This window comes from Pseudochaenichthys georgianus, chromosome 3, assembly GCF_902827115.2.
Source record: "Pseudochaenichthys georgianus chromosome 3, fPseGeo1.2, whole genome shotgun sequence".
In the NCBI taxonomy this organism is placed as follows: Eukaryota; Metazoa; Chordata; class Actinopteri; order Perciformes; family Channichthyidae; genus Pseudochaenichthys; species Pseudochaenichthys georgianus.
Genome location: NC_047505.1, coordinates 21,813,189 through 21,828,254, shown reverse-complemented (window position 1 = coordinate 21,828,254; position 15,066 = coordinate 21,813,189). Strand labels below are relative to the sequence as shown.

At 38.5% G+C, this 15,066-nt stretch overlaps 1 protein-coding gene and 3 long non-coding RNA genes across 5 annotated transcripts in view; 2 read left to right on the top strand and 2 right to left on the bottom strand.

The window, feature by feature from the left end:
* luzp2 (leucine zipper protein 2) overlaps positions 1-15,066 on the bottom strand; it is a 244,598-nt gene that overhangs the window by 223,789 nt on the left and 5,743 nt on the right. The window lies entirely within an intron of this gene.
* On the bottom strand, positions 3,275-8,214 carry LOC117439922 (uncharacterized). Of its 2 annotated transcripts, XR_004551206.2 has the most exons (5): positions 8,116-8,214; positions 5,792-5,866; positions 5,647-5,697; positions 3,814-3,997; positions 3,275-3,736 (listed from the first exon to the last, which is right to left on the bottom strand). It is a non-coding gene; the product is annotated as an uncharacterized lncRNA (long non-coding RNA). The 2 variants fall into 2 exon arrangements; XR_004551202.2 differs by lacking the exons at positions 5,647-5,697; positions 5,792-5,866; positions 8,116-8,214 and adding an exon at positions 4,082-4,261.
* Positions 7,403-8,613, top strand: LOC117439934 (uncharacterized). The gene is made up of 3 exons (XR_004551207.2): positions 7,403-7,660; positions 8,362-8,437; positions 8,516-8,613. It is a non-coding gene; the product is annotated as an uncharacterized lncRNA (long non-coding RNA).
* LOC117439914 (uncharacterized) lies at positions 11,691-13,295 on the top strand. The gene is made up of 5 exons (XR_004551200.2): positions 11,691-11,852; positions 12,005-12,060; positions 12,142-12,254; positions 12,466-12,560; positions 12,662-13,295. It is a non-coding gene; the product is annotated as an uncharacterized lncRNA (long non-coding RNA).

Below are 15,066 nucleotides of genomic sequence, written 5' to 3'. Positions count from 1 at the left end.
AGGATACATTAGGACTGAATAATGACTTCATATTACATACCAAGGTTAATGTGATGTGTACAAATACAAATTGAGCATTCAACCTTTTTTTTCAACCAACAATTTATTATAAATATGTTTTTTTCAACCAACTATTTATATAAATATAAGAAACTGGAAAATCTAACTATTTACAATATTGAACATCAGAACTTTCAACCAACTATTCATTATAAATGTCAAGACAGTGTCAAGGTCTTTGTCTGTCTTCCAAGACAGTGGGTCTGGCTGCTGTGAAGATGGGGGTGATGGTGCATGGGCTGCTGTGTAGGTGGGGTGTACAAGTGCTATACGAGACCTCCACGAGACCTCCTTGCTGGCTGGGTTGAAGGTGATGGCTGTGGTGGAGCCTTTGTGCTGAGGTGTATCTTGACCTGGTGGCAGCCGCAGATCGAGCTGGAGGCAGCTGTAGTGATGCTGGTCCTTGGTGGTGATGGCTCTGGTGAAGGCCCTTGAGCCACGGTAGATCTTGACCTGTGGGACGAATACATGATTAATTTAATCCTCTATACATGTAATCTCACTTTTACACACCAAAATAACGTTAACACAGAGTAAACGTTTGCTAATGGAGAGTCTATTTTGTCCAATACAAAGTTCATGACTATCGATAAAAAATATATATCAATAACCTATTGTTCATTTTCGCGGTATTCCCCACACATTGCCAGTACACTATTAGGCTACTGTAATATTTACACTTACCCATGTCCAAATGGATCCTTGTTGTTGTCTTTGTGTTCTTCTTCTTCAGACGAGTCGAAGACTTCAGGTTCTGAGGCTCTATCTTCACTGCTGCTAGCGAAAAAAATCTCTAGCGAAGTCGGCAACTGTAACGTTTTTTTTAGCCATTTTCTCTGTCTCTCTCTCTCTCTCCTCAAAGACGTAAACTGATGGGAGACACGTGGTTTATGTTTTGTTTACTTGGTGGGTAGGTCCTTAGTGATTTCTCGATGTCCATTAGTCATTTCAGACCATGTATGGCTGCCGGCCGAGATTTCCTTGACGGACACACGAATCCACCAATCCCACACAGTGTAAAGTCAAGCTGCTTTGAGCGGCCATATTGGCTGCTGTGCCCTGAGAGGCTTCTCAATACTCAAATTTCCCCTCCTCGACTCCTCGGTCCTCCGGTAGTGACCCGGAAATGAATTTCAGCGCGCCATTTTGAAGGACGTCTCATTTCTCTAAATGCACACCGAGGACGGAGGATCGAGCGTCGAGGAGGCTCTCTGGAGGAGCTATAACCGAGGATACACTGATGGTTCCTCCGCGGATGCATTTCCGGGAACGGTGGAGGGGTGACGCACGGCCGGACTTATCTCAGCCAATGACAGCTCTGCATGCATCCCCTGGATATTATTTTAGAACCTGCTCTCATCGCAACGCGATGTTTACAGTGATAACAGCTGTGAGGTGCAGAAAGCAGAGCAGTACTGCTGAAAAAACCAGCATGGACCAGCATGGACTTCAAACTGGTCCAAGCTGGTCCATGCTGGTCCATGCTGGTCCACCAGCATAATGACCAGCATGGACCAGCTTGGACCAGCTTGGACCAGCATGGACACCAGCAGGGACCAGCATGGACTGCTGGTCGTTATGCTGGTCTGCTGACGCAAAAACCGTTATTCCAGCATGGACCATCATGAACTTCATGCTGGTCCATGCTATAACATGGTATGAAAAAAAAAAATCTATTATTATTAAGATGGCATGAAATACAAAAACATACCAATATTTCAGTTATACATAACATAAATAACTGCAAATTCATAGAATATCTATATTAAATACATTTGTTCACTCACACCCAAAAGATTACCGTTAAAAAAACACAATATTAGATCTATCTTGCAGCATAAAATAATTATGACATTGACTTCAAAATGTAGCTTTTTACTATTTTCGACCATATATAGCAATTTCTCATGTTTGTCTTTACAAATACAAATGCATTTTGTTTTTGCGAATCATTGATCTATTACATAAAGAAAGAAATACCCCACAAGCAATGGCATTACGTAAACAAACATTTAAAGAGTTAAAATTCTGATAAATGTAGAATTTCTTTGAAAGAATTGCAATGATATACGGTTGAAATAAGGAGTAATAGCATATAGAAAGCTTATATTCTTGCATTGCTATAATGCATTTCAAAACTATAGACCTTTTAAAAAGTCACTATGAGACATGGTCCATCTACATTGGCACAACCAACCCCCTGGCTCATTAACTAAGTATAGTTTTTAACCTAAATTATTGAGTTATACATTCATATGTTATCAATTAATATGTTAATTGCTTTTACGATGCTGAATAGCTTAACTGCTATTTGTACACAATAGTAAGAAAATACCAATTCAAATTTCCAGAGGCATAGACATTACATACACAATGATATACAGTAAAACAGAAGGAAAAACAGACAGAAGCCGCAACCAAAAGTACCCATTAACCCAGGGGTGGGGAACATTTTTCCTCTCAAGGACCATTTCAATTTGTTCAACATCCTCCGAGGGCCGTACAAATGATTGACCTCTGCTTAAAAAAACTAAAATCACAGCCCATTCATTCGGCCTTTCTTTCATTCTGTGCAAAGAAAAAGCAACCTCTTAATCCAGATATCTTACCATGACTCTCGTATGCATGCACGTGCACAGTTGTGGCATGACCACCAAAACAGAAAGATATGGACACAAGATGTGTGCAAATGTATTTAGTTTTCTATCCATGTGAACATGATTAAAGTGAGGGGCGGACCTAACCTCCTCTAGGGGGGTCCCATGCTACCCCAGGAAGATTTTTTTTAAATGTTGAAGTTAAAAGCATCAATCTGGTGCATTTTGAGAGCAAAATTAAGAGATCTATGGATACATCTCTCAACACCCAGATGAAACACAACTGTAAACAGATTTTATTTTTCTTTATGGATATTTTATAAATCACTCCCCTTTCAAACTGTATTCTTGTTTATTAACAAAAACTTTTTTTACTGTCATATAGTATTTTATACCCGTTTACTTTATTCTCTTGTGTTTTTATAACTATAATGATCATATAAAGAACCAAACCAAAGACCTGTAAGCATTACATTCTGGAATCTTATTTTGGGAGGGAGCTCGTTTAAAATGTAGCTGTATGGGCCATATTGAAAGCGGGCGGTGCACGCTTTGTGACAAACAACAAAAACGTGTGAGTTTTAACAACATGTTTATTTATTGACTTTTCATTCCTGTATGGCAATATTCATTTTGCACAGAAAAAAATGTTTGTCTAAATGACCAACTAAGATATGCTAGTTACATTTGTTATGAGTTTTGGCTAAAATGGTAGCGTTAAGGTAATGGTTCTCCAACTAGCAATTGCTAGTTGGAGAACCATTTAGCTAGTCAGCGGCAAGCAAAATACTGAGTTAAACAAGCTAACGTTCGAGGCATGCTAGCGTTAGCTGCAAGCTCGCGTTAGCTGCAAGCTCGCGTTAGCTGCATTAAGAATATAGGTTCTGCATACTAAATAGTACAATATTTTACTCAGTAGTAGTTGTCAGAAATAGCCAGAAATGGACACCCTCGGGTAAAGTAAATCTACCCTGAAAACAAAGCAGTTCGATAAAATGCAATCAGTTACTGTTGTATTATACTCTGGTGCTGGTCCATTAACTGCTATCCGCAGACATGCAGATGTAATGTTTGAGGACCTGGAATGACATATTATACATTTTTCAGTTCAAGGAAAACAAATATTGAAATTAAAAGTAAGAAGGGATGTATTTACATCTCTGGCCCATATCTCTTCTCGGGGGCGCTCCAGAATTCCGTGTGTCCCCTCCGGCAATGCTAAAGGCCCCAAGTCCACCTGGGTTGTCCAGGTCTTGGTGTAGGCGAGCAAGGAACGTTCTGGGGAGTGGGGTCTCGCCTGCCTCCAGAATTCTCCCCAGAGTAACATGTGTTACTGGCACCTAAATGTGGAAGAAAAAAAACAATATAATAGGATGGATAATGCAAATAACTGGGAGCATCAAATGCATTTCTTTGTAATCTACCTGTTTCTTTATGTAGAATTTCTATTATAGGGCTCTGGATGACCCACACGGCAACCACATCAAACGATCAATTAAGCAAAAATGTTTGCCTACGTTAAATACTTGGACGACGGAGTTAAAGAAATCGTTTCAACGTCTTATATTAAGGACTCCAGAAAAACAGTGCCTTCAAATGGGGAATCCAAATCCATCTGCTGGGCAATGGAAAAAAACATCAGAAAACATGTATTTAAGAATGCAGGTTCTGCATACAATGTGAGTGAATACAGAAATGTATGACAACCCAAAGCACAAAGGGAATTGTGATTGCATTTACCTCAACATTTGAGACATAACTTGTACGTGGAGACATGGCAGGGCTCGACAGTAACGGTTGCCAGGTTGCCATTGGCAACCATTCAGAAAAAATGTCAACCACTTCTTGGCCTTTGGTTGCCTTCAGTGGCAACCAGTTTTTAACATAAAGAAATAAGGACAGCAAACAGCAAAATGTGCACCCCAAAATAGATAAAAATTAATTATTTGTTGTATTAAGAGTGATATTTAATTATTGTTGTGACCAGTCGGAACCTGATACTTAAGTTGCATGTGCATTGGTGTGATTACCGAGCCATAAAGCGATGCGCGTTTACTCGCGTGTGTTTATTTTACAAAAAATGGCGAAGCTAATTAAGTTGTTTGACTGTGGAGTAAAAGGTTTGGCCAACCCGTCAACATCTCAAACGAATGTTCAAAGTGATTCATTCAACTGATAAAGCGCAAGATGAACCCGGACGAAAAGCAAAGAGGAATGTTGTCCATTCACTTCTGGTAAAAGTTCATTCAAAATAAGAGTCCCGATCTTATTACTACCAAAATAAAAGTGCAAAACGAAACTTTACCATTTAAATATTGGCATAAAATGATAATCACTTCTATACAAAGGTAACACATTTTAAATATAGTTAGACATATTAAAGGTAATTTACAGCATTAATAATTAATATCTAATTCTTAGCTGTGAATGGTTTTCATTTATTTAACATTAGACATGTATTAGTCTGGCCAATTCAAGACTTCAATGCTGAAGGGCCAGTGCATCTATGGTGGGGGTCAGCACAAAGGTAAACAAAAAACACATTTGAAAGGGAGACAACGGATGACCAAGAAACTAGTGACTTGCTCAATTCATTTGTGGATCTGTGAAGAACATGACAGCAGCTGCACTACTGGTATTTTGTATACCAGCAATTGAGGGTGGACAAGTTTACTACCACTTAGGTTTAAAATAATTGTGTTAATTACTTATTGTAAAGCATTTGAACATTCTTTTGTGTCACATGTTCATTATTAAGTTGATGTATAACTGTATAGTATCTTAATTATTTAAAATACAAGGTGACTAAAAATGGCAACCGTATTTTCAGTTTTGGCAACCAAAAGCTGATGCCTGGTTGCCAGCCTGGCAACCACTTTTAAAAGATAGCTTTGAGCCCTGCATGGTCTGCACAGGATAAAGAAAACATTGTTTTGTCCAGTCCAAAATAATGTCTTACATAAATTGAAACAGCATAATCCTCGCTCACCTCAACATCTGCAACGTGTAACCCTGAATTGTTTTTGAAGTCATCTGCCACCTTAAAATGACATCACCAGGTAAGAATGAAAAATAATAATTACAGAATTGATACTTTGAAAGGTTTAACACAAAAATATCATGAATTAACTTACATCAAAATGTCCACTTTTCAGTTTAGCTCAGCGTTGATTGTACTGTGAGGCTCCAAGTACTTCCGTTTTGAAATTCTAAAATGAAAAAAGAACATGGGTATCATTAACAGACTGACTAATGAATGGCAATTTCACCAATAATAGGTTGAAATTATTCTACTGACAGTAAAAACCGAACAATTTAAATTAACGAGCAGTTTTTACTAACTCGGACTATAGCACCAGTGTAAGGTGACACTCAATTGTTGGTTTTAAAAAAAGGTACTGAGAAAAATCCACACTTTAAAAAATAAATAATTGTTAAGATCGATATTATAAATTCAGATGTGAGAGACACAGCTACAGCTCCATCAGAACAGGAGAGGAAAATAATATGAGATATACAGCTGGGGGGGGGGGGGGGGGCATTGGGGGTCATTACATGTAATATTATGGAGCCAGGGAGAGGGGTACATATTCAGACAAAACACAACATTTACAAGATTACATTTGTAATTTTAAATGAGAAAAAACAATGAATATTTTTAGATAAAAGTAATTTATTTGCCAAAAAAGAAACTTGGATATTCTAAACTGATTAGTATAATTTAATTTGTAAACCTTATCTGTGTTGCTAGAGTTCAAAAGATTGCAAGCATTATATATCTATATACTACGTCTACTGCACACAGATACAAACTGTAAGAGAAATGCAGTCTATGGTATTTACTTGTCTTATTATATTTAACTATACAAAGCGGGAAGCGCGTGAGTTAAATTCACTCTGTGATTGGCTGAGAGACAGGAGATGTTCGACTGATCCAGAGATCTATAATCTCTATTATAGGGCTCTGGACTGACCCACACAGCAACCACAAGATCAAGCAAAAATGTTTGCCTACGTGAAATACTTGGACGACGGAGTAAAATAAATTGTTCCGACGTCTTATATCAAGGACTTTGACAGGGAGAAATATATACAAAGTAACCTTGACACTGTATATTGGGTACGCTGGGAGGACGATTTCTTCAAGGGACAAATATTATTTGTAAAGGGTGAGCGATGGTGTCCTGAATACTGCATTAAAACGATAGCGTTAATAAATGATATGCTAGTTACATTTGTTATGAGTTTTGGCTAAAATGGTAGCGTTAACGTAATGGTTCTCTAGTTGGAGAACCATTTAGCTAGTTAGCGGCAAGCAAAATACTTGGCCGCTGAGTTAAACAAGCTAACGTTGGAGGCAAGCTAGCGTTAGCTGCAAACTCCCGTTAGCTGCAAACTCCCGTTAGTTGCAAACTCCCGTTAACTGCTTGCTCGCGTGTTGTAAGCTAACGTTAGCCAGAAGCTAGCGTTAGTTGCAAGCTATTGCCGCTGCAGCATAATAAGGAGGTTGACAAAAACAGGCACTAAAATAATAGACTGTATCGCGCCACTGCAGCATAATAAGGAGGTTGACAAAAACAGGCACTAAAATAATAGACTGTATCGCGCCACTGCAGCATAATAAGGAGGTTGACAAAAACAGGCACTAAAATAATAGACTGTATCGCGCCACTGCATTACATAATAAGATGAATGACAGCGTTTCATGCTACAATGACAGCTCTTAGAAGAACATTCTAGAATTCAAGATTCCAGAGCAGTGTCTCGTGCGCAAAAGAAATAGGTAGCGCGTGAGGCCAATAATGTATACAAGTAATCCGTTCGGCCCGACATCTGCCAGCCAGGATGTTTGCTTATGTGAAATACACGGACGGATTTAAGGCTATTGTAGCTACCTATAACAAACATCCAAAACTTCAACCTAAAAACATATCAAGCGGACATCCTCTATCCCATTCTTTGGGAAGAAAAATATTTCAACGGCCAGGTTCTGCTTGGGAAAGGTACGAATAATTAGGCTACCAATTAACATTAATAAGCGAGTAGCCAACGGCTTATTCTAACCGTTAGACTCTAACGGTTAGTATGCAGACTTCATAAGCCGTATATACATATATATATTATTTGTTAGGCCTATATATATAGGCCTAACAAATAATATATATATGTATATACGGCATATATGAATTATATAATATTATAATATATGTATTATTCTAGCCGTTAGAGTAAGCCATCTTAATGTACCAGTAATGAATATATATTATATATATATATAATATATTAGTTACTGGTACATTAAGATGGCTTACTCTAACGTTATACTCTAACGGTTAGAGTATGCAGACTTCATAAGCCATATATATATTTAATTATTTATATAAACTACCGAAATTAAAGTAAGGTAAAATCATTACCATGGACATTAAACATTAACGTTAGCTTCACTTACACTTACCTTTTGACAGAAACCCAAGAGATTCAGGACTCAACTTCAAATCCTCCAAAACGAATCAGAGTTCCAAGGATCCTAGAAGATGTTTTGATTTGATCATTGTGAAGGGATATCCACAGAAATGGATGCTCTAAAAAAGAAATCGGTATGTTTTTCTTATTTTTAAGGAAAATGTTCTGAACAATTCTTCTTCTTCTTCTTCTTCTTCTTCTTCTTCTTCTTCTTCTTCTTCCTGGTGCATGCTGGGAGATTTTCGGAGGATGAAAGAAAGAGAAGACTGGTTGTGGACTTAAAGGGAACCACTTCCTGGCCTTCCAGGAAAAAGGTGAGATTCAAATCCATGTTAATGCCAGAATGTATTGTTTTTAACTTTTTAAATATGATTTTTTTTGGGGCATTTCAGTTTTATTGGAAAGAGGCAGCAGAGATCTACTGGAAACAGTGGAGAGGGAGGAGATGATATGCAGCAAAAGGCCCATCCGGATGGTTGCTGCTCCGTGTGGAACATGTTCTATCCAACACATCCTCACTCCCAGGTCGGCCTATGTTGACGTTATGTCAAGTCCCCTGCCGGCTTTTTCCAACGCAAGGGGGGGGGGCCTTAGCGTCCATTTTCAACGCAAGGGGGGGGGCCTTAGCGTCCATTTTCAACGCAAGGGGGGGGGCCTTAGCGTCCATTTTCAGCTTTCCGGGATGTCCATGTGCTTCTATGGACGCTCATGGAAGCAAGGCATTCGTTTGTGTCGACTGCCCTTAAAGGCAATGTGAGCGTCCATTCTCATTGGATAGCGGAGAATTGTACACCCGGAAGTAAATATTCCCCTTACTGACGATTGATTTTACAGTGATATCTGCACTACTCATCGACTAAAAAACACCAGATTATCCTTGTTAATTACACAACATTGATTGGTTTAAATTGTGTGCAATGCTTTTGTATTTTTTCCCTTCGATTCGGAGAAACAAATCTTTTTTCGGAGTAAAGGATGGCAGAAGACACTACACTACCCAGAATCCCCAGCTATCATTTCTCCCTGCAGAAAAAGAAAACATGGCCGAACTTCGTTTTATTCTGGGTGTAAAATGCCTATTTTAAAGTTAGTTTGGCCATTAAAATGCGTTTTGATGTCATTTGATGCGAGAAATATGAGTTGTTATTTCAGATTATGTGTGCAGTGGATGTACATGATCTTTAGTTTGCTAGTTATTACGAAGATTACTTCAGGAAATTGCGTCCAACGTTTTCATTGTTACCAAGGTGGTTGCTAGAGACGCTGCTATCGATATTATTTCTGTTATGTTGTGTAACTGTTTAATGGTGTTATCTTTATTGCTACCCCCTTCCCCGTCAATGTATAGTGTTGGTCCACAGCGCAAACATATTAGTTTAACAAAATCCGTATCTAAAGATACGTTATTTCCCCCTGTGCAATTCCAGTCTCACATCTCACAGCACATCGTCATTAACAAATACCGGAAACAGACCGAAAACATTTAAACAAAATAAAATAATACCTTATTCCGAGTGTGCTTGCTTTTCTCTTTCAAAGTCATCACATAACGGCATTGTAATACACAGTTCGGCTGCATTAAATATTACATATCTGCCGTAGTTCTGTATTTATAGCCCTGATGAGAAGACAAACATGAGGAACTGAAAACGTGACGTGGATCATAAATATATCAGCCATTAAACAACATCTTACATTTCTTTTCACACAATACGTCTCCTTGCCGTATCAACACTAATTCGGCTCACTTTTATATTTGATCCAATTGGTAGATAGGCTGTATTTACACCATAAAGGTGCACAGATGATATAAAGAGACACCTGGTGGTTAAAGCATGTTATTGAATTTCATTATTTTTATTATTAGATATTAATAGGATCCCTATAAAGTATATTCATTACTCGTTATTCTCTACTAATAGTTAATTAAAGACTGTATATAATGACTATTTTGCACATCCCGTTCAAGATTTCAAGATGTTCTAAGGTTTATTGACATATCATAGGCCTACACAACTATGGTGTAGTTCTGCACTGAATGAAAAACTTGGGTCGCAGGTTCCTCAACAGTGCATTACAAGACATCTATCAATATGTGTGCATACCTCCAGCAATGTTAACTATGTTGAAGCACTTATTTTAACTGATATTATACATAATGTATTATACTCTTATGATGTATGCAGATATTTCATCTCCGGCCTTGTCAGGTATTGAACAATCAATAAATAAAGAACACAGAATTGTTAAATATAAAACACAGAATTTGTGTGATTATACTAAATGATTTTCAAATAAACACCACTGCATATTTAACTGTTACACATGCTGATGTAACGCAAATGTTCCAACTTGGGATCAATAAAGTATATCTTATCTTAAGCTGATCGATGGCTACTGCCATATTTGCAAAATGTGCCTCTGAACCTTGACAAGTGCATGTTTCAGGCTTATCAATTAATGTAATGTAATGTAATGTTATCAATTAACAACAGGAGGGGTCACAAACATAAGTCCAGCTGTTAAATAAAGCTCTTCTGACCTTAGCTGGCGTGTGGGTATATATATTAATACTGCCCATTATGGGCACCAGTAATTTTCACCCATTTATTAATTATATGTTTTAAATGTGAGTGTTTCCTGTCCCCTAAACCTCCAGGGATGTACACAGTTTAATACTGGAAACTTCTTATTATGGGAAATACGAAAACGTCTTTTAAAACTACAACTCCCAGTAGAGACGTGCCATAGAGAACATGTTGCGAAACAGAATAGCCAGCATGTGTAGTTCTGGGGACGGGGTGGGGGAGGGGGGGACGCGGTGGACCCGTTCAAATCCAGTTTTGAACAGTCTGCCGTGGTTCCATCCCATTTCAAGTGCTGTTCGAGGCTCGGTAACCCTCGGAGCACACTCTCCAATCACAGAGCTTGAGGACTATCACGGGGTTTGTCAAACAGAGCACATGGTGTAGTCCAAACGATAGCTGGGGATTCTGGGTAGTGTAGTGTCTTCATTGCCTTTAAGGGCAGTTGACACAAACGAATGCCGTGCTTCCATGAGCGTCCATAGAAGCACATGGACATCCCGGAAAGCTGAAAATGGACGCTAAGGCCCCCCCTCTTGCGTTGAAAATGGACGCTAAGGCCCCCCCCCTTGCGTTGGAAAAAGCCGACAGGGGACTTGACATAACGTCAACATAGGCCGACCTGGGAGTGAGGATGTGTTGTTCTATCAGGTAAAGCAATTTGCTACCCAGTTATTTTTGAGTTTGAATTTAGCATTTGGAAGGTAATTTCCAACAGTGCATTGTAAAGACTGAAAGATGTAAAGCTTGACATGATTTGGTCTTTTACTTAAGAGGATGTTTGTCTCTGATCGTCTTTTAATGCTTATTTTTTGTATTGATGATATTGTTTTGTTCTTTATTTTTGTAGTGAGAATCACTTTGCAATTGTGTAAGTGCTATATAAATAGTTATACTAATATTATTGTTGTTACCATCATTGCTATTATTAATAATGTTTTCTTTGTTTTGCTGCAGAAAGGATCATGCCAGTCCACTTCAAACACCTGATCAAGAACTTGTGAATCTTCAGGCAGAAAAGATGAAAACACCTGTTCAAAGTTCCAGTTTCCTGTACATGGAACCATGCCTGTATGGGACTCTGTTCCACATGTCTTCAGTCAGTCCTGGACCCTATGACTAGTTCTACCAAGGCTTATTAGAGGTAAGCAGTGGTAGGAGAGGAGTGGAGTTATCTTTGTATTTGAGCTGCAAGTAGACAAAGGTGATCAAATGCTGATGCTTATAACGATCCGAGTAATTTGATATTGATTGTCTGCCAATACCGAATCCTTACCCGATTCTTCTATTTCCCAGATAATACAGCTGCACAATTACAACAGGAACTTATCTTTAGACGGTTAATACAGAAGGTACATTTAATAACAGATTTGACTGGTGGTAGGCTAAAAGGCTGTTTTGTTGATCATTTTATTTTTCATTACATTATAAAGATCTGCTACATTGGAGGATTCCAAAGCTGAGCTGGAAGGGGAAGTCACCACCTACAGGACAGCAAATCTAAACATTAATTTGGATAAAATATGAAACCAGGTATTTTCACAAAGTAAGTACATTTGTTTTTAAATTGCAAGCAAATAATAATGACAGTCTTGGATCGATTTTGCATTTTAACTTTCATCAGCAACTACAATAAAAGAAACAGACAAGATGGCAGTGAAATGTGTAAACAATCAGCCCATCGAGATATACACATATGAATTTATACTATTGATGAAATGTCTTTGTCCTTTCTTTGTCTTATTCACATTCTGTAGAAGAACAATCTGAGATACCTGAACAGCGTGAGCCTGCACCCTGGACACCCACACACCCCAATAATTCCCCTTCAAAGAGCGAGCCACATGGGAAGGTATATATTATTTCCATAGTGGAGCTTTTTTATTTTTGCTCCTCAGTCTCATATTGGTGTCTAGCTTTTATGTATAGGCTACTACACATTTTATGTTTCAGATTGTTGTCATTGACTTGCAAGGGGAGATTCCAGTGCGTCCAGAGGTCTGGGCAAAAATAAAAAACAACACAAGGGACTCCATGTTCGTGAAGGAGTTGGCTGTGGCGTTTTGGGGCACCGACACCTTAGGGGAAAGGAGCCTGACTGGAAAGGAATGCCCCACCACCAAGACCACCAGGCAGCCTCTAACCCCACAGAAGCTATCAGTTTTGAAAGGTATGTTCTTAGCAGCACTAGCCACTTGCTCTTTGTGAGATACCAAGTTCTTGGTTATTTGAAATGTAATATTGATGATGTAATAATTAAAACTAGGGATGGGTACCGAGCCCCAGCATTAACGGGCCCCCGGGGCTGAATTATTAAAGACCGTGGTACCGTTAAGGTCCAACGTTAACAATCTTTTTATCGGTAATGGAGACGTTAAAAAAATAGATGTCATATGTATTATTGCTACATAAACATTATATCGCAGTCTTACTGTCGCCAACTCTGTTTCTAATATGCAAAAAGACTACAACATTTATTTTCGATCTTACATAGTTTTGTGTGTGAAATAGATCGCTGCAGTGAACACGACTTTCTGTATTTGTTTATGGTTTATATATTGTTTATTTCATTTCATTTTGGCACCATGGCATAGGCAATTATAGAGTTAATGTGCAGAGATTATAATGTCCCGTTTACTAAAATATGTATTGTTTTATGTTTAGTTGACAAAAGTCACTGAGCTACATTTCCTGCACTCAAGCATACATCTGAAGACAAGAGTTGTGTCCCCCTTTGGCCACAAGGGGGAGTATATATAATGTATATATATATATATATATATATATATTGTATATATATATTGTATAGATGTTGCAACTATACAGAGCTTTGGTAATACTATATGTAACTGAGGTCATGCTAATAAAGCTATTGAATTGAATTGAGTATACCTTTAAGTGATCTGTCAGGAGGAAACAAAGGTTTGCCAACACATTACTCTACTGCTGAGAAAGGCTCTACAAAGACGTGAAACGATGTGCTGCAATCTGTGTATTTTTGAAGAATGCCAAGTAAAGGAAGAAAGTTAATAACTATTCTGTTTACAGTTCTGTCATCACATAATTTAATACGATTTGTTAAAACATTGTTGTTTCTTATTTTCAGTTTGCTTCAAGCAGTGGCTGTACGAGAAAGACCAATAAATGCTGGCCGGATTGGCAAAGACCGGAAGATACATAACAGAGAAGATAATGGATATTAACAAGAAAAAGAAAAAAAATACTTTGAACATTATTTTTTTATAATTTCTTTGTTGCTATTTACATTTTGAATTATATTTGTTATTTCTAAATAATGCATCTATTATAGATGATATTTTTATTTAGATGTAGGTTTTTTTTGTAATATTATTGTATTGTTAATGTATAATTTATTAAATAAAAATACTGTTATGAACACTATGTCTTTATTTTGATAGTTACCAGAATACATTGTATATTTAATACTAACATAAGCTGGTGATAGATCAATTCTGGTCTGCTGAAAAATCCAGCATGGACCAGCCTATGTTGTGTTTTGGTCACCAGCATGGTCCACCAGCATGGACCAGCCTGTGTTTTGGTCACCAGCATGGACCAGCATGATCTACCAGCATGGACCAGCCTATGTTGTGTTTTGGTCACCAGCATGGTCCACCAGCATGGACCAGCATGGACCAGCCTGTGTTTTGGTCACCAGCATGGACCAGCATGATCTACCAGCATGGACCAGCATGGACCAATGCTGGTCCATGCTGGCAGATCATGCTGGTCCATGCTGGTCCATGCTGGTCCATGCTGGTCCATGCTGGTGGTCCATGCTGGTCCATGCTGGTAGATCATGCTGGTGGTCCATGCTGGTCCATGCTGGTCCATGCTGGTCCATGCTGGTAGACCATGCTGGTGACCAAAACACAACATAGGCTGGTCCATGCTGGTCAACACCATGCTGGTCCATGCTGGTTTTTTCAGCAGGGGTGTGTACAATATATATCACTCAGTATAACATGCATACTCTCTTTATTTGCTTTAGTTTAGTAGATATCTACAAACAAAGAGTCGATATTTTTCTAAGACCATTTAGTGCTTCACATAATAAAATACACAACGACTGTAGCCTGATTATGCTTTAGGAGCTGTAGGTGTGTGTGGTACAGTGTGCAGGTGCGTGTTGTACAGTGTGTAGGTGCGTGTTGTACAGTGTGTAGGTGTGTGTTGTTGTACAGTGTGTAGGTGTGTGTTGTACAGTGTGTAGGTGCGTGTTGTACAGTGTGTAGGTGTGTGTTGTACAGTGTGTAGGTGCGTGTTGTACAGTGTGTAGGTGTGTGTTGTACAGTGCGCAGATGCGGTGGACAGACAGGTCTCAGTTGGTTTGGTGT